Source organism: Panthera leo, chromosome D2, assembly GCF_018350215.1.
Source record: "Panthera leo isolate Ple1 chromosome D2, P.leo_Ple1_pat1.1, whole genome shotgun sequence".
Classification (NCBI taxonomy): domain Eukaryota; kingdom Metazoa; phylum Chordata; class Mammalia; order Carnivora; family Felidae; genus Panthera; species Panthera leo.
In genome coordinates this window covers 4646241-4659668 of record NC_056689.1, presented here as the reverse complement: position 1 = coordinate 4659668, position 13428 = coordinate 4646241, and the positions used below count along the sequence as shown (strand labels likewise).

The 13428-nt window shown below is 51.7% G+C and overlaps 1 long non-coding RNA gene across 3 annotated transcripts in view; it reads left to right on the top strand.

Annotated features, from left to right (window-relative positions):
- The first annotated feature begins 1611 nt into the window (after nucleotides 1-1611).
- The window catches only part of LOC122202806, a 146323-nt gene continuing 134506 nt past the window's right edge, over nucleotides 1612-13428 (top strand). For 2 of the 3 annotated variants that reach the window (XR_006194889.1, XR_006194890.1), the window contains exon 1: nucleotides 1612-1763. This is a non-coding gene — a long non-coding RNA (uncharacterized LOC122202806). The remainder of the gene's footprint in view (nucleotides 1764-13428) is intronic. The other variant, XR_006194888.1, reaches the window with a different exon arrangement.

The window sequence follows — 13428 nt, the reverse complement described above, 5'->3', positions numbered from 1 at the left end:
TTAACGTACGGAGCCACCCAGGTGCCCCCCCCCCCAATCTCTTCTTCTTACAAGGACACTCTGCTGGCCTCATTTTAACTTCATCACTTGTGCAGAGGTCCCATCTCCAAATACAGTCACATTCTGAGCTTCTGGGGGTTAGGACTTCAACGTATGAATTTTGGGGGGGGGGGGTGGAGTGGGCACACAATTCAGTCCATAACAACATGCTTCCCTATAGTTACTCTACGGAGGTCAGAGTTGTAAGTTTTTAATTCTTTCTTCCCAGGGAAGGAGTCAGTCAAGACACACACACAGCCCAGATGCACAAAGCCCTCCAGCCACTCCCTGCCTTGCTCAGCGTACAGGCTTCATCACCTCCTGTAAGGCTGCGCCACACCTGCTCTCCCCAGCCTCCCCTACGCTCCCGTGGTCTCCCTGCTGCAGTGGGCACGGGCCTCCCACCTGAGGGTCTGTGCACTCGCACCCCCGCTTTGTGCAGTGCTCCTTCCGCACTCCCTCCCTCCTTCGGTTCTTCCTCCTTGAAATGTCACCTTCTCCCGAGAAGGTCCCCGACCAACCTTCTCGTACATAGTCCTCTGTCCTGATCTTCCCTAATTTTTTTTTTTTTTTTTTTTTGTAGCGTTTACCAATATACTGAATATTCTATTTGTCGATCCTATTTGCAAGAATACAATCAGTGGTCAGGAGCACCGGCCTTGGAGGCAGCCGGCGTTCGTCAGGGACGGCCACACTACCCCCCAAGGGTTGGTCTCGGGCAAGGCTCTTACCCATGCTGAGCCTCAGGCGACCGTGAGAAACTGAAATTCATTACCTTCTGAAAGGGGTGGCCAAGCGACAGCAGGCGGACTCAGATTTTGTAGTTCGGGGTTCAAATCCGGGCTGAGACAAGGGGTTGCAGCCGAGTGACCAGGTCTGCTCTGGAAAGAACGGTGGGGGGCGGGGGGCTGTCACAACTGCCGGCGGAGGGGCCTCTTTAGGGTCCTGGGTCACGTCATGCTTCTCTGTTTTCTTTTCGCTGCCGCTGCGCGCAGATCATCTTTGCAGCCACTTGTCACAGAAAGTGGTCACGACTTAGGTCGCCTCTGCGAATGTTAGCGCTGAAAAGAAAAAAAAAATTGAAAATGAAAAAAACACAACTGGAAGCAATTGAGAAACCAAGAATGAATCGCCGCTGGCTTGAATCCCTGTTTGGCCACCTACTTGGTTTTGTCATTTCACCGTCCGTTTTCGCCCTGCGTTTCCAGAAGCTTCTTGGAAAGGCGTCGGAAGGGGGCGTGAAATGACCTGGCACAGCGGTGGCCCCTCATCCCCGGGCGATGCGGGCCAAGCCCCCGGGGGTCGCCCGCCCCGCCGGCCCACCCCGGACGGACTCCCGCCGGCAGTGAGGCGCGGCCACCGACTCACCACGGGGACTCCTCACACAACCGCGAGGACGACGGGCTGTGGTGGAAGCGCCGGCCTCGCCGCCCGGGGCTCACGCCGTCGTGACGGCGGGAGACGACACAGCGCCCCCGCGAGGAGACCCCCCCGAGCTGTGCGCGTGCGCATCACGAGGAAGCGAGGGCGGCGCTCACGCCCGACGGGAGGAGAAGCGGGCGGCTGACCTCTGACCCGAGGAGGGTGACGTGACGTGGCGTCGGGACGCCCGACAGACCGCGGCAACCTCGGACGCGAGAGGAGCTGCCCGCGTTGCGCCTCGTGGTAGCGGCGTCGGCGGTGCCCCCTGACGGAGGCCGCTGACCTGAGCCGCGTGACTCAAGGTAGGCTGTGGTGACGGGCGCCCGGGACGTGTGCCGTGACGGAGGGAGACCCAGCAGCCCACCCCGGCTGTGGGAGACCGCGGGGTGGGCGGGGCGCCCTTCCGCTCGGAGAGGGAGGCTCGGCTCGGCGGAGGTGATGTCACAGGGCGGGACGTGCCGCCTTCCGGTCCAGTCCCTCCCGGCCCCCTGTGGCCAGCGCCCCCTGCCTGCTCAGAGCTTGAGGGGCTGTGTCCCTGGCGGTGGTCCCTGTCCCCTGCTGCCCAGCGCCCCCCAGCGCGCCGGGAGTGGGGCCTGCACCGCGCTCTGGGAGACCTGGGCGAGGCCACGCCTGAGTTTATAACCCAGCAAACCGCCGCCGTCTGACTTGGAGGAGCACGGCTGACCGGGCCCACCCTCTGGGCGCTGGGCGTGCAGACGGCCTCCTCCCGAGGCCGTCACCGCCGCCGTCTGACTTGGAGGAGCTCGGCTGAGGCTGACCGGGCCTACCCTCTGGGCGCAGGGCCTGCAGACAGCCTCCTCCCGAGGCCGTCACCGCCGCCGTCTGACTTGGAGGAGCACGGCTGACCGGGCCCACCCTCTGGGCGCTGGGCGTGCAGACGGCCTCCTCCCGAGGCCGTCACCGCCGCCGTCTGACTTGGAGGAGCACGGCTGACCTCTGGGCGCAGGGCCTGCAGACAGCCTCCTCCTGAGGCCGTCACCGCCGCCATCTGACTTGGAGGAGCTCGGCTGAGGCTGACCGGGCCTACCCTCTGGGCGCAGGGCCTGCAGACGGCCTCCTCCCGAGGCCGTCACCGCCGCCGTCTGACTTGGAGGAGCTCGGCTGAGGCTGACCGGGCCTACCCTCTGGGCGCAGGGCCTGCAGACGGCCTCCTCCCGAGGCCGTCACCGCCGCCGTCTGACTTGGAGGAGCTCGGCTGAGGCTGACCGGGCCTACCCTCTGGGCGCAGGGCCTGCAGACGGCCTCCTCCCGAGGCCGTCACCGCCGCCGTCTGACTTGGAGGAGCACGGCTGACCGGGCCCACCCTCTGGGCGCTGGGCGTGCAGACGGCCTCCTCCCGAGGCCGTCACCGCCGCCGTCTGACTTGGAGGAGCACGGCTGACCTCTGGGCGCAGGGCCTGCAGACAGCCTCCTCCTGAGGCCGTCACCGCCGCCATCTGACTTGGAGGAGCTCGGCTGAGGCTGACCGGGCCCACCCTCTGGGCGCAGGGCCTGCAGACGGCCTCCTCCCGAGGCCGTCACCGCCGCCGTCTGACTTGGAGGAGCTCGGCTGAGGCTGACCGGGCCTACCCTCTGGGCGCAGGGCCTGCAGACAGCCTCCTCCCGAGGCCGTCACCGCCGCCGTCTGACTTGGAGGAGCACGGCTGACCGGGCCCACCCTCTGGGCGCTGGGCGTGCAGACGGCCTCCTCCCGAGGCCGTCACCGCCGCCGTCTGACTTGGAGGAGCACGGCTGACCTCTGGGCGCAGGGCCTGCAGACAGCCTCCTCCTGAGGCCGTCACCGCCGCCATCTGACTTGGAGGAGCTCGGCTGAGGCTGACCGGGCCTACCCTCTGGGCGCAGGGCCTGCAGACGGCCTCCTCCCGAGGCCGTCACCGCCGCCGTCTGACTTGGAGGAGCTCGGCTGAGGCTGACCGGGCCTACCCTCTGGGCGCAGGGCCTGCAGACAGCCTCCTCCCGAGGCCGTCACCGCCGCCGTCTGACTTGGAGGAGCACGGCTGACCGGGCCCACCCTCTGGGCGCTGGGCGTGCAGACGGCCTCCTCCCGAGGCCGTCACCGCCGCCGTCTGACTTGGAGGAGCACGGCTGACCTCTGGGCGCAGGGCCTGCAGACAGCCTCCTCCTGAGGCCGTCACCGCCGCCATCTGACTTGGAGGAGCTCGGCTGAGGCTGACCGGGCCCACCCTCTGGGCGCAGGGCCTGCAGACGGCCTCCTCCCGAGGCCGTCACCGCCGCCGTCTGACTTGGAGGAGCTCGGCTGAGGCTGACCGGGCCTACCCTCTGGGCGCAGGGCCTGCAGACAGCCTCCTCCCGAGGCCGTCACCGCCGCCGTCTGACTTGGAGGAGCACGGCTGACCGGGCCCACCCTCTGGGCGCTGGGCGTGCAGACGGCCTCCTCCCGAGGCCGTCACCGCCGCCGTCTGACTTGGAGGAGCACGGCTGACCTCTGGGCGCAGGGCCTGCAGACAGCCTCCTCCTGAGGCCGTCACCGCCGCCATCTGACTTGGAGGAGCTCGGCTGAGGCTGACCGGGCCTACCCTCTGGGCGCAGGGCCTGCAGACGGCCTCCTCCCGAGGCCGTCACCGCCGCCGTCTGACTTGGAGGAGCTCGGCTGAGGCTGACCGGGCCTACCCTCTGGGCGCAGGGCCTGCAGACAGCCTCCTCCCGAGGCCGTCACCGCCGCCGTCTGACTTGGAGGAGCACGGCTGACCGGGCCCACCCTCTGGGCGCTGGGCGTGCAGACGGCCTCCTCCCGAGGCCGTCACCGCCGCCGTCTGACTTGGAGGAGCTCGGCTGAGGCTGACCGGGCCTACCCTCTGGGCGCAGGGCCTGCAGACAGCCTCCTCCCGAGGCCGTCACCGCCGCCGTCTGACTTGGAGGAGCACGGCTGACCGGGCCCACCCTCTGGGCGCTGGGCGTGCAGACGGCCTCCTCCCGAGGCCGTCACCGCCGCCGTCTGACTTGGAGGAGCACGGCTGACCTCTGGGCGCAGGGCCTGCAGACAGCCTCCTCCTGAGGCCGTCACCGCCGCCATCTGACTTGGAGGAGCTCGGCTGAGGCTGACCGGGCCTACCCTCTGGGCGCAGGGCCTGCAGACGGCCTCCTCCCGAGGCCGTCACCGCCGCCGTCTGACTTGGAGGAGCTCGGCTGAGGCTGACCGGGCCTACCCTCTGGGCGCAGGGCCTGCAGACAGCCTCCTCCCGAGGCCGTCACCGCCGCCGTCTGACTTGGAGGAGCACGGCTGACCGGGCCCACCCTCTGGGCGCTGGGCGTGCAGACGGCCTCCTCCCGAGGCCGTCACCGCCGCCGTCTGACTTGGAGGAGCACGGCTGACCTCTGGGCGCAGGGCCTGCAGACAGCCTCCTCCTGAGGCCGTCACCGCCGCCATCTGACTTGGAGGAGCTCGGCTGAGGCTGACCGGGCCTACCCTCTGGGCGCAGGGCCTGCAGACGGCCTCCTCCCGAGGCCGTCACCGCCGCCGTCTGACTTGGAGGAGCTCGGCTGAGGCTGACCGGGCCTACCCTCTGGGCGCAGGGCCTGCAGACAGCCTCCTCCCGAGGCCGTCACCGCCGCCGTCTGACTTGGAGGAGCACGGCTGACCGGGCCCACCCTCTGGGCGCTGGGCGTGCAGACGGCCTCCTCCCGAGGCCGTCACCGCCGCCGTCTGACTTGGAGGAGCACGGCTGACCTCTGGGCGCAGGGCCTGCAGACAGCCTCCTCCTGAGGCCGTCACCGCCGCCATCTGACTTGGAGGAGCTCGGCTGAGGCTGACCGGGCCTACCCTCTGGGCGCAGGGCCTGCAGACGGCCTCCTCCCGAGGCCGTCACCGCCGCCGTCTGACTTGGAGGAGCACGGCTGACCTCTGGGCGCAGGGCCTGCAGACAGCCTCCTCCTGAGGCTGTTACCGTTCTGGAGACAGGCTTTCTTCCTCCCGCCTCCTCCCAGCGAGGAAGTGCCTACAATCTCACCTCTTAAATGACCTTTTAAGGCCTCGCAAACCTGAGCAAAGGAAGGGATGGAGTCAGCACTGATTTCCTAAACTGTTACTCCAAGGGGAGTAATTGCAACCTGCCTTATTTTTCTTCTAGAAAGAAGTAGTAAAGGAATCCCATAAATTGGGAAGGAGGAATACCTTCTTTCTCAAAAGGGGTGAGAACTGTAGTAAAACAGTTAAAATAGCACAAATTAAAGTTGACCGGAATCTCCTGCAAAATCAAACCAAGACAAAGGGTAGTAAATATCACTCTGAAGAAAACAACAACAACAACAACACCCTTGTCTTTCCAGCAATAACACCGATTAATAAAAATTATATCTATCAAGCAACAGTATTTGGGTTGAATTTAGTATATTTTCTTAACTTCGCTCTCAAAAGGAAAACGATATTTTTTTTTCTAAACACGCTGATGCAACCTGAAAAATATAGTTAAGGTGTTACCTCAAAAGTAGGGTCACCCCAACTTGAGACCACATGAAATAGAAAGTATACTTATTTCTTAATGTTTTTAGTGTCAGTATGTAAATAGTGTCATATAAATACACAAACAGTGTCATTTCCCAACTTTGCACATGAGACTTCCCTCTGTCCCATTTTTTTCTCTCAGCTGCTCAGGTTGTGTCTCCTTTCTACATGGTCGCTCAGTAGTCAGGAAAAGAAAGTAACTTTGACTTTATCCAAGGACAAGTACCATCTTCAGGCCTCCGTTGCCAAGACGTGCGTCATCGTTACGGCAGATTCCCGCCAGTCTCCTTGTCAGTTGAAAACCTTCAGAAAGTTGAATCTGCACAGGGGATGCTCACAGTGAAATCTTCCATCCAATGACTGCTTTGAGATCGGTTGTTTTGTGAGTACGCAGGGCGGTCTTTCCTCTGCATTTTGTGGACACTTAGGATTCAATTAGATCTCCACGAAACTTTAATAATCTAATCATCGCTATAATAGGGATGTTGGGAGCATGCTTTGGAATCAGAAACCTGAATGTGAGCCTTACCTCTGCCACGAATTAGCATCTTAGTCGTTTGCTCTGCATCTCAGTGTGTCCATCTGTCAAGTGGGGACGTGTGAAGCATCTGCGTTTGCAGCAGTAGTGAAAAACAATAAAGTGCCAGTCAGTGTTTACTGGGACAGTGGTTATGAATACTATTTTTAATATGCCGATAACCGATTTGGAGAAGTCAGAAATATTTTCAGGCCTCAGCACTTTCACCTAACGAGGTGTAGGGTTTGGGCCAAGTTGTCAGTAATGCCCTTTAAAAGCTAATAATTCTGATTCTAAGGCAGGGGATATAGGGTCTGAAAGGTCTGTTACGTAGTTTCTATTCAGATATTAGGATAGTGAAAGACAGGATAAAATAGGCAGAGAGGGAAAGATTAGGACCTGAGGTCCCTGGGTGGGGAAGGACATATTTTGGAACAGTTCTGGCAGTGTCTGACCACAGCAAAGTCCCTCGGTTGCAAGGTTCCTCTTAAGAATGTAATAGACCCCACCTAGCCACACTCAGCTTCCCGTGAGGAATTTGACAAAAGACCTGACTAAAAATAAATAGACCGTAAGATGTTGACCCACAGGGAATGGTATGGCCGTAGACCACCCCTCATACAATGGAAACGAGCCAATCAGGAATGGACAACCCAACACCTACAACCATCCAGCCAGTAAGGGTAGGACCTGAGAATGAACCAGGGGGAAGGGGAGGGGTTGCTGACCAGAGCCTTGTGAGACAGGGACCCTTGCCTATGGTCACGGGCATTCACTTTCTAATGCCCCCTCTCTATAAAGAGAGCTTTCCTAGTACTCTTACTCTCTGACCTTATACTCTAATAAACTTTCACTTGCTGCTCATTTTGTGTCCACCTCTTTGTTCTTCGAAACGGCAAGACGACGAATCCTGGGTGTTGAGGTCAAAAGTCCTGCAACAATATCTACGCAGAGTTCCCAACTCCCACTCTTAAAAATAATGCGTGATAGAAGTGATGTAAAATAGTGGAACGTGCGTGCGGAGGATTTCGGGAGACACGTGCTTAGCTTACACTCAAGCCAGATAGTGGCCAGCTTTGCCCTTTTGTCAAGTCACACACATGGCGTATGATCTCCATTACAGGTGCACTGGAAGATGTGCCGGCTTACCGTCTTGTGGCAGACAAAAAGTGAACAATATGATGATTTTAGCAGCTTTTGCAGACCTGTCATGGAGTTCCAGGACTCCCCGCATGCTCCAGACTTGGATATACGCTCTAGCACAGTGAGACTGCGGTCAGCACATCAGATGTTACCCATCAGGCTTAATGTACGAGACCCAATGCCAATGATCAACTTTACCCCATTCCTCCCAGGAGACCTCTGATTTCCCTCAAACTTAATAAGAGAAAAGAGACGTCCCAGAGAGTCTTTCAAAACTTGGTAGACAAAAATAACAAGGCACAAGTTATGTAACCTTCAGCAAGCTCTTAGGCTAAGTTTACAGCATTTGGTAATCTCTAATTTGCATGTGCTTTCTTTGGATTTTTAAGTCTGTCCGGTTTTGTCTGGTTTTGGAGCATCACCTTTGGAAGGACGGCAAACAATTCTTTTGAAATTTTGACAAGTGTCACCGACCCACTCGGATGGGTTGGAGCTGCGCTTTTACACCTACCTTCGTTTTTCAAACAAAATGCCGGAGTGAAACCTGTAGGGATTTATGAGGAGTGAACTAAAGATTTTCTTTGTCTGTTTCCTTTGACCCAGCGTTTGAGAGCACTAAGTGATGTGGTTAGCTGTGAGTGTGGCTTGGCATCCAGAAAAATATTTTATACTCTAAAGTGGGCAAAGTCTGCCTGTGGTATGATAGAACCCTCAGTGAAATGTATTTTGGCAACATTGTTATTTTTGCAGCGTTTAGTATTGTTTATTGTAGCCTGCTTTTTGGTGGATCTTTTATATTTATGTCTCTGTGTCCTGTGATGGCTTAAACATGTATATCTTTCTTCCTTTGAGATGGCCAAGCAGTTGTGCACTGAAGAGGTACTTCCTGGTGATTCATTCATTAATAAAATACAAAATTCTTTCGTAAACTCTTCTTGGACAAATTGATGAAACTTAAAAAACTGTTTTCCTCTGAATAAAACAAATTTTGTTTGTGTTTAGATATATAGTAAAAAAAAAAAACCCTCAGTATTTCATTCCATTTTAAACCAGTTTCCTTGTCCTACTCATTTTATGTGGAACAATTGAATACTCAGAGAAGTGAAATAAACTTATAGGCTTTATAGATCATTTAGTCCATTATAACTTTTTATAAAATCTTAGAATTACTTCGATCATATGAGTTTATCTGGATAAACATATATCTTTAATAGCTAAAAGTATTCTTAGAGATAGATATCATAAGACTAATTTTTCCAGACCTGTGCGTTGTTCCCTTGAAATCTAAAAGTACATTGGATGTATTGTCAACAGTATTCACAGCATCAATGTAAGTGCATTCTTGAATAAGATGTTACTTGGTGTCCATACATCGCATGGACCAGTACAAAATAAGAGCAATTTATATCCAAAAGTTCTGCTGCTTTGGGAGTGACAAAATAATATTTTATAAATATATTCCACATATAATTTTTTTAAATAAACACAGATCATCTCAATAAGCTCGATATGTTTTTATTGATTCTTGTCCCATCCAAATGTTTTTGGGGAGCTTCCTGTTTCTCTGTGGGACCTCAGTGTATGGCAGATCTGTCCTGGAGGTTCTGGAAAGTTCATCATCCTCTAGATCCTCATTTCCATGTGTCAGAACAAAATTAACCTGTCCTCTGTCTTTTTCCCTCAGTCCCTCATCCTGCTAAAGTCATTATGGGTGACATGTTATACTTTTAAATAGCACATTTTTACATATTTCTGAAGTTAATGCTTTCATGTAAGAAGTGGGCAGAAGTCTCAGACTTTTTTCAGGCCAGTTGAAAAGAGAGCTTTGAGCAGGTAAGCTAGTTTATTATTTTTTGAATCATATTCTATTATGCTGCTACTTGCCATTTACTGTGCATTGATCTACTTTGGAGAGAACTGACGTAAGTATGTGTAGAGGGTCAGATAATTTTCCAGGACTTCTTGGCCACTGTACCCAACTAATGGATGTTTGAATAAGAGAAGACACATATCACATGGAGTTTGGACTTGGCCCACATTTGTACAAGGGTGTCTCTGTTTCAGGGAGGAAAAGAATGATGTATACATGGCTGGCACTTTAAAGAAACACCAGCCTGTCTAGCCAGTCATTAGTGAGGTATGCTGTTGACTCAGTGGAGGACTTCCAGGTATGCACTGGTCTGTCCTTGAGTTAGCGGTGAATTAAGCCCTAACCTAGGCCGGGCAGTGCCCAGACAGCCAGAAGGTACTGAATGTTGTCTCCATATGGTCTGGTTTGTACCCAAAGTTAAAAAGAAGTGTGCAGAGGTGATTTCAGTATTTCTGAGATTTTAAGAGGATAAGGGTATATTATTATTATTTTTTTAAATTCAACTTAGTTAACATACAGCATAGTCTTGGCTTTAGGAGTAGAACCCAGTGATTCATCACTTAGGTATAACACCCAGTGCTCATCCCAGCAAGTCCCCTTCTAATGCCCATTGCCCATTTACCCCACCCCCACCCACCTCCCCTCCAGCAACCCTCAGTTTGTTCTCTATATTTAAGTCTTTTATGCTTGTCTCCCTCTCTGTTTTTATCTTATTTTTCATTCTTTTACCCTATGTTCATCTGTTTTGTTTCTTAAATTCCATGTATGAGTGAAATCATATGATACCTATCTTTTTCTGACTAATTTCGCTTAGCATAATACCTTCCAGTTCTATCCACGTTGTTGCAAATGGCAAGATTTCAAAGATCTCGTTCTTTTTCATCGCCAAGTAGTATAGTAGTATTCCGGTGTGTGTGTGTGTGTGTGTGTGTGTGTGTGTGTGTGTGTGTGTGTACCACATCTTCTTTATCCATTCATCAGTTGATGGACATTTGGACTCTTTCCACTAATTGGCTATTGTTGATAATGCGGCTATAAACATGCTTCGAATCAGCGTTTTTGTATCCTTTGGGTAAATATCTAGTAGTGCAATTGCTGGGTCGTAGGGTAGTTCTATTTTTAAACTTTTTGAGGAACCTCCATACTGTTCTCCACAGTGGCTCACAAGTTTGGATTCCCACCAACAGTACAAAAGGGTTCCTCAGGATAAGGGTGTATTCTTTTCAAAAAGCACTGAATTTGGAAACAAGTGAAACATTAAGAATGAAGAAAGCCCTACAAAGTTAGTTATTACAGATCTCACATTCTGTTTTAGGCTCCACCGCTGTGATGGTGCAAATGCATCCATGAATATTCGGGACCCTACTTTGTCTGTAGTTCTCCCCCTCCCACCTCAGAGGAGCTCTTCCCTCTTCCTGTCCTTTTCAGGCCAGTGTTCTCAGAAAGCTCATGTTCTCTTAAAATAGTTCTCATCTTAGCAGGCTGGTTGTTGAGATAAGTTGACTGTTGTCCCAGGCAAAGACCATCAAAATCTGTAGGAATGATCTCTGATTCCAGGATTGAGTCTCCAGGCCATGAACTCCTTTAAACACAGTAGGCTCTCCTTAAAACACAATTTTAAACACAATAGGCTCTCCTTAAAAAGGAAAGGCCTTTCTGAAGAGTTTGTCAGTTTATATTAAAAATTCAAAAACTACACTGGCAAGTACAAAAAATTCAACACGTTCCACTTTCTGCCTTCACTTTATATAATCCCACACGGCACAGCTTATCACATCATCCTTTCTTCCTTGGCCAGTGGGTCTTACTGGTTCCTGATGATCAGCCACCTTCTACTTTTGTTCTTAATTTCCTCTGTCCTAAGCCCTTCTTGCTTCATTTAAAGCCCAGCCCAAAGGCCATAAAAGCTTTCTTGACAATCACTGCACTCAAGAAGACTTCGATTTCCAAATGTCTATGCTCCCAGGGTCTAGCCCATGAAGTTCAGTACTTGCCAATGGACGTGCTTTGTACTAATGTAATAGTACTTAACAATATGCTTTTCATATTGAAGGCACTGTTTAGGTGCTAAACAAATGTTACTTAATCCCCCCAGCAATCATAGGAGGCAGACTTTTTCTTTTTTAGAAAAGGAGAGGCAGAGACTGGGACCCTCCCTAGCAGTCAAAGAGCTGCCTGTGGTCTTGACCACCATGTTCCTCTGTGAAGACTGTCATCTTTCTAAGTATTATATCTTCCATAGTACTCAGCAGAGAGTTGTATGTGTGTGTGTGCGTGTGTATTATCACTAAATAGCGACCGATTTAATGTCAAAATTTAAAAGATCAATTATATTATACTTGGATGTACATAGTCTTACATTATTTTACAATGATGTTGATATCTGGAAGGAAATAGGAAAGAGTGACCACAGAAGTGTACTTAAATTCTTTATATCATAACATTATGTGATATCCAAGAGTTCCACAAGAGCTGATTGGTGAGTGTTTGGATTTTGGGCACTGCTGCTTCAGCTTATGGTGATGATACAACTTTTACATTAATTTAAAATTTTTCCTGTCACCTTGGCAAGATCCCAGAATGGTGCAGAAAGGGAGACAAAAACAGAAATGATGAGAAGATAATTACATGCTCAACCACACCAGAACAATTGCTCTAAGACCTAATATAGTGAGAAGGGTGCCATGAATCATGAATCATGAGGTAAAAGACAGCCTCCACGTTAAGTGGCTAACCACAGAAAGCTGCATGTAAACCAGTTAGCCCTTGAGAGAGACTCAGGATCTACAAATGCACAGCATGCATTTTTTTTAACCACTTACCTGGGAACAAGAGATAGTAATTGCAAAAATGGGATCACGAAAGTACTTACCCCGTGACCACATCGGGAGATGCTGGCCAAGTGCTAACTGTGCCAAGAATAAAAAATAAAAATAAACAAAGTGGGTGATTTCATATCCCAGATGAATGTCCAATTTACTGACTAACCCAAACATAATTTTCTTGACCACTGTAAGTGCAGTGGTATTTTCAGTGCTACATTAGTAGAAAAACAAATCGACACAAAACAATATTTCTTGTTTTCTTTCATCCTTTCCTCTCTCCCACCCTACTTGTGCTCAACCTTCTGATGCTGGAAGATGTGCCTGTAGTGTAGATGTGGCCCCTTGTACGTGAGAAGGTTTTCTCCAAATCTGTTCTATATAAATAGTTTTCAGGTTGATGGTCAAAGACTTTTGTGAAATGAAAGGGACCCAAACCTTTGACTGTCCTGTATATTTTGAATGCAGTATTGAGTTTATTAGAAAGCTAAAGAATAGTGAAGTACTGATATGTTAATAAGAAAAAGAACCCAATTTGGGGCGCCTGGGTGGCGCAGTCGGTTAAGCGTCCGACTTCAGCCAGGTCACGATCTCGCGGTCCGTGAGTTCGAGCCCCGCGTCGGGCTCTGGGCTGATGGCTCGGAGCCTGGAGCCTGTTTCCGATTCTGTGTCTCCCTCTCTCTCTGCCCCTCCCCCGTTCATGCTCTGTCTCTCTCTGTCCCAAAAATAAATAAAAAACGTTGAAAAAAAAATTAAAAAAAAAAAAAAAAGAAAAAGAACCCAATTTACTATCATTATTGGCAAACGTAGCAATTGCTACTGTAAAATCTCCTTCCCTGCCTCCATCTTAAAAACCTCGTAAAATTTATTTTATTTTATTTTATTTTATTTTATTTTATTTTTTTAATTTTTTTTTTAATGTTTATTTATTTTTGAGACAGGGAGAGACAGAGCATGAACGGGGGAGGGTCAGAGAGAGAGGGAGACACAGAATCTGAAACAGGCTCCAGGCTCTGAGCTGTCAGCCCAGAGCCCGACACGGGGCTCAAACTCACGGACCGCGAGATCATGACCTGAGCTGAAGTCTGACGCTTAACTGACTGAGCCACCCACACACCCCAAAACCTCATAC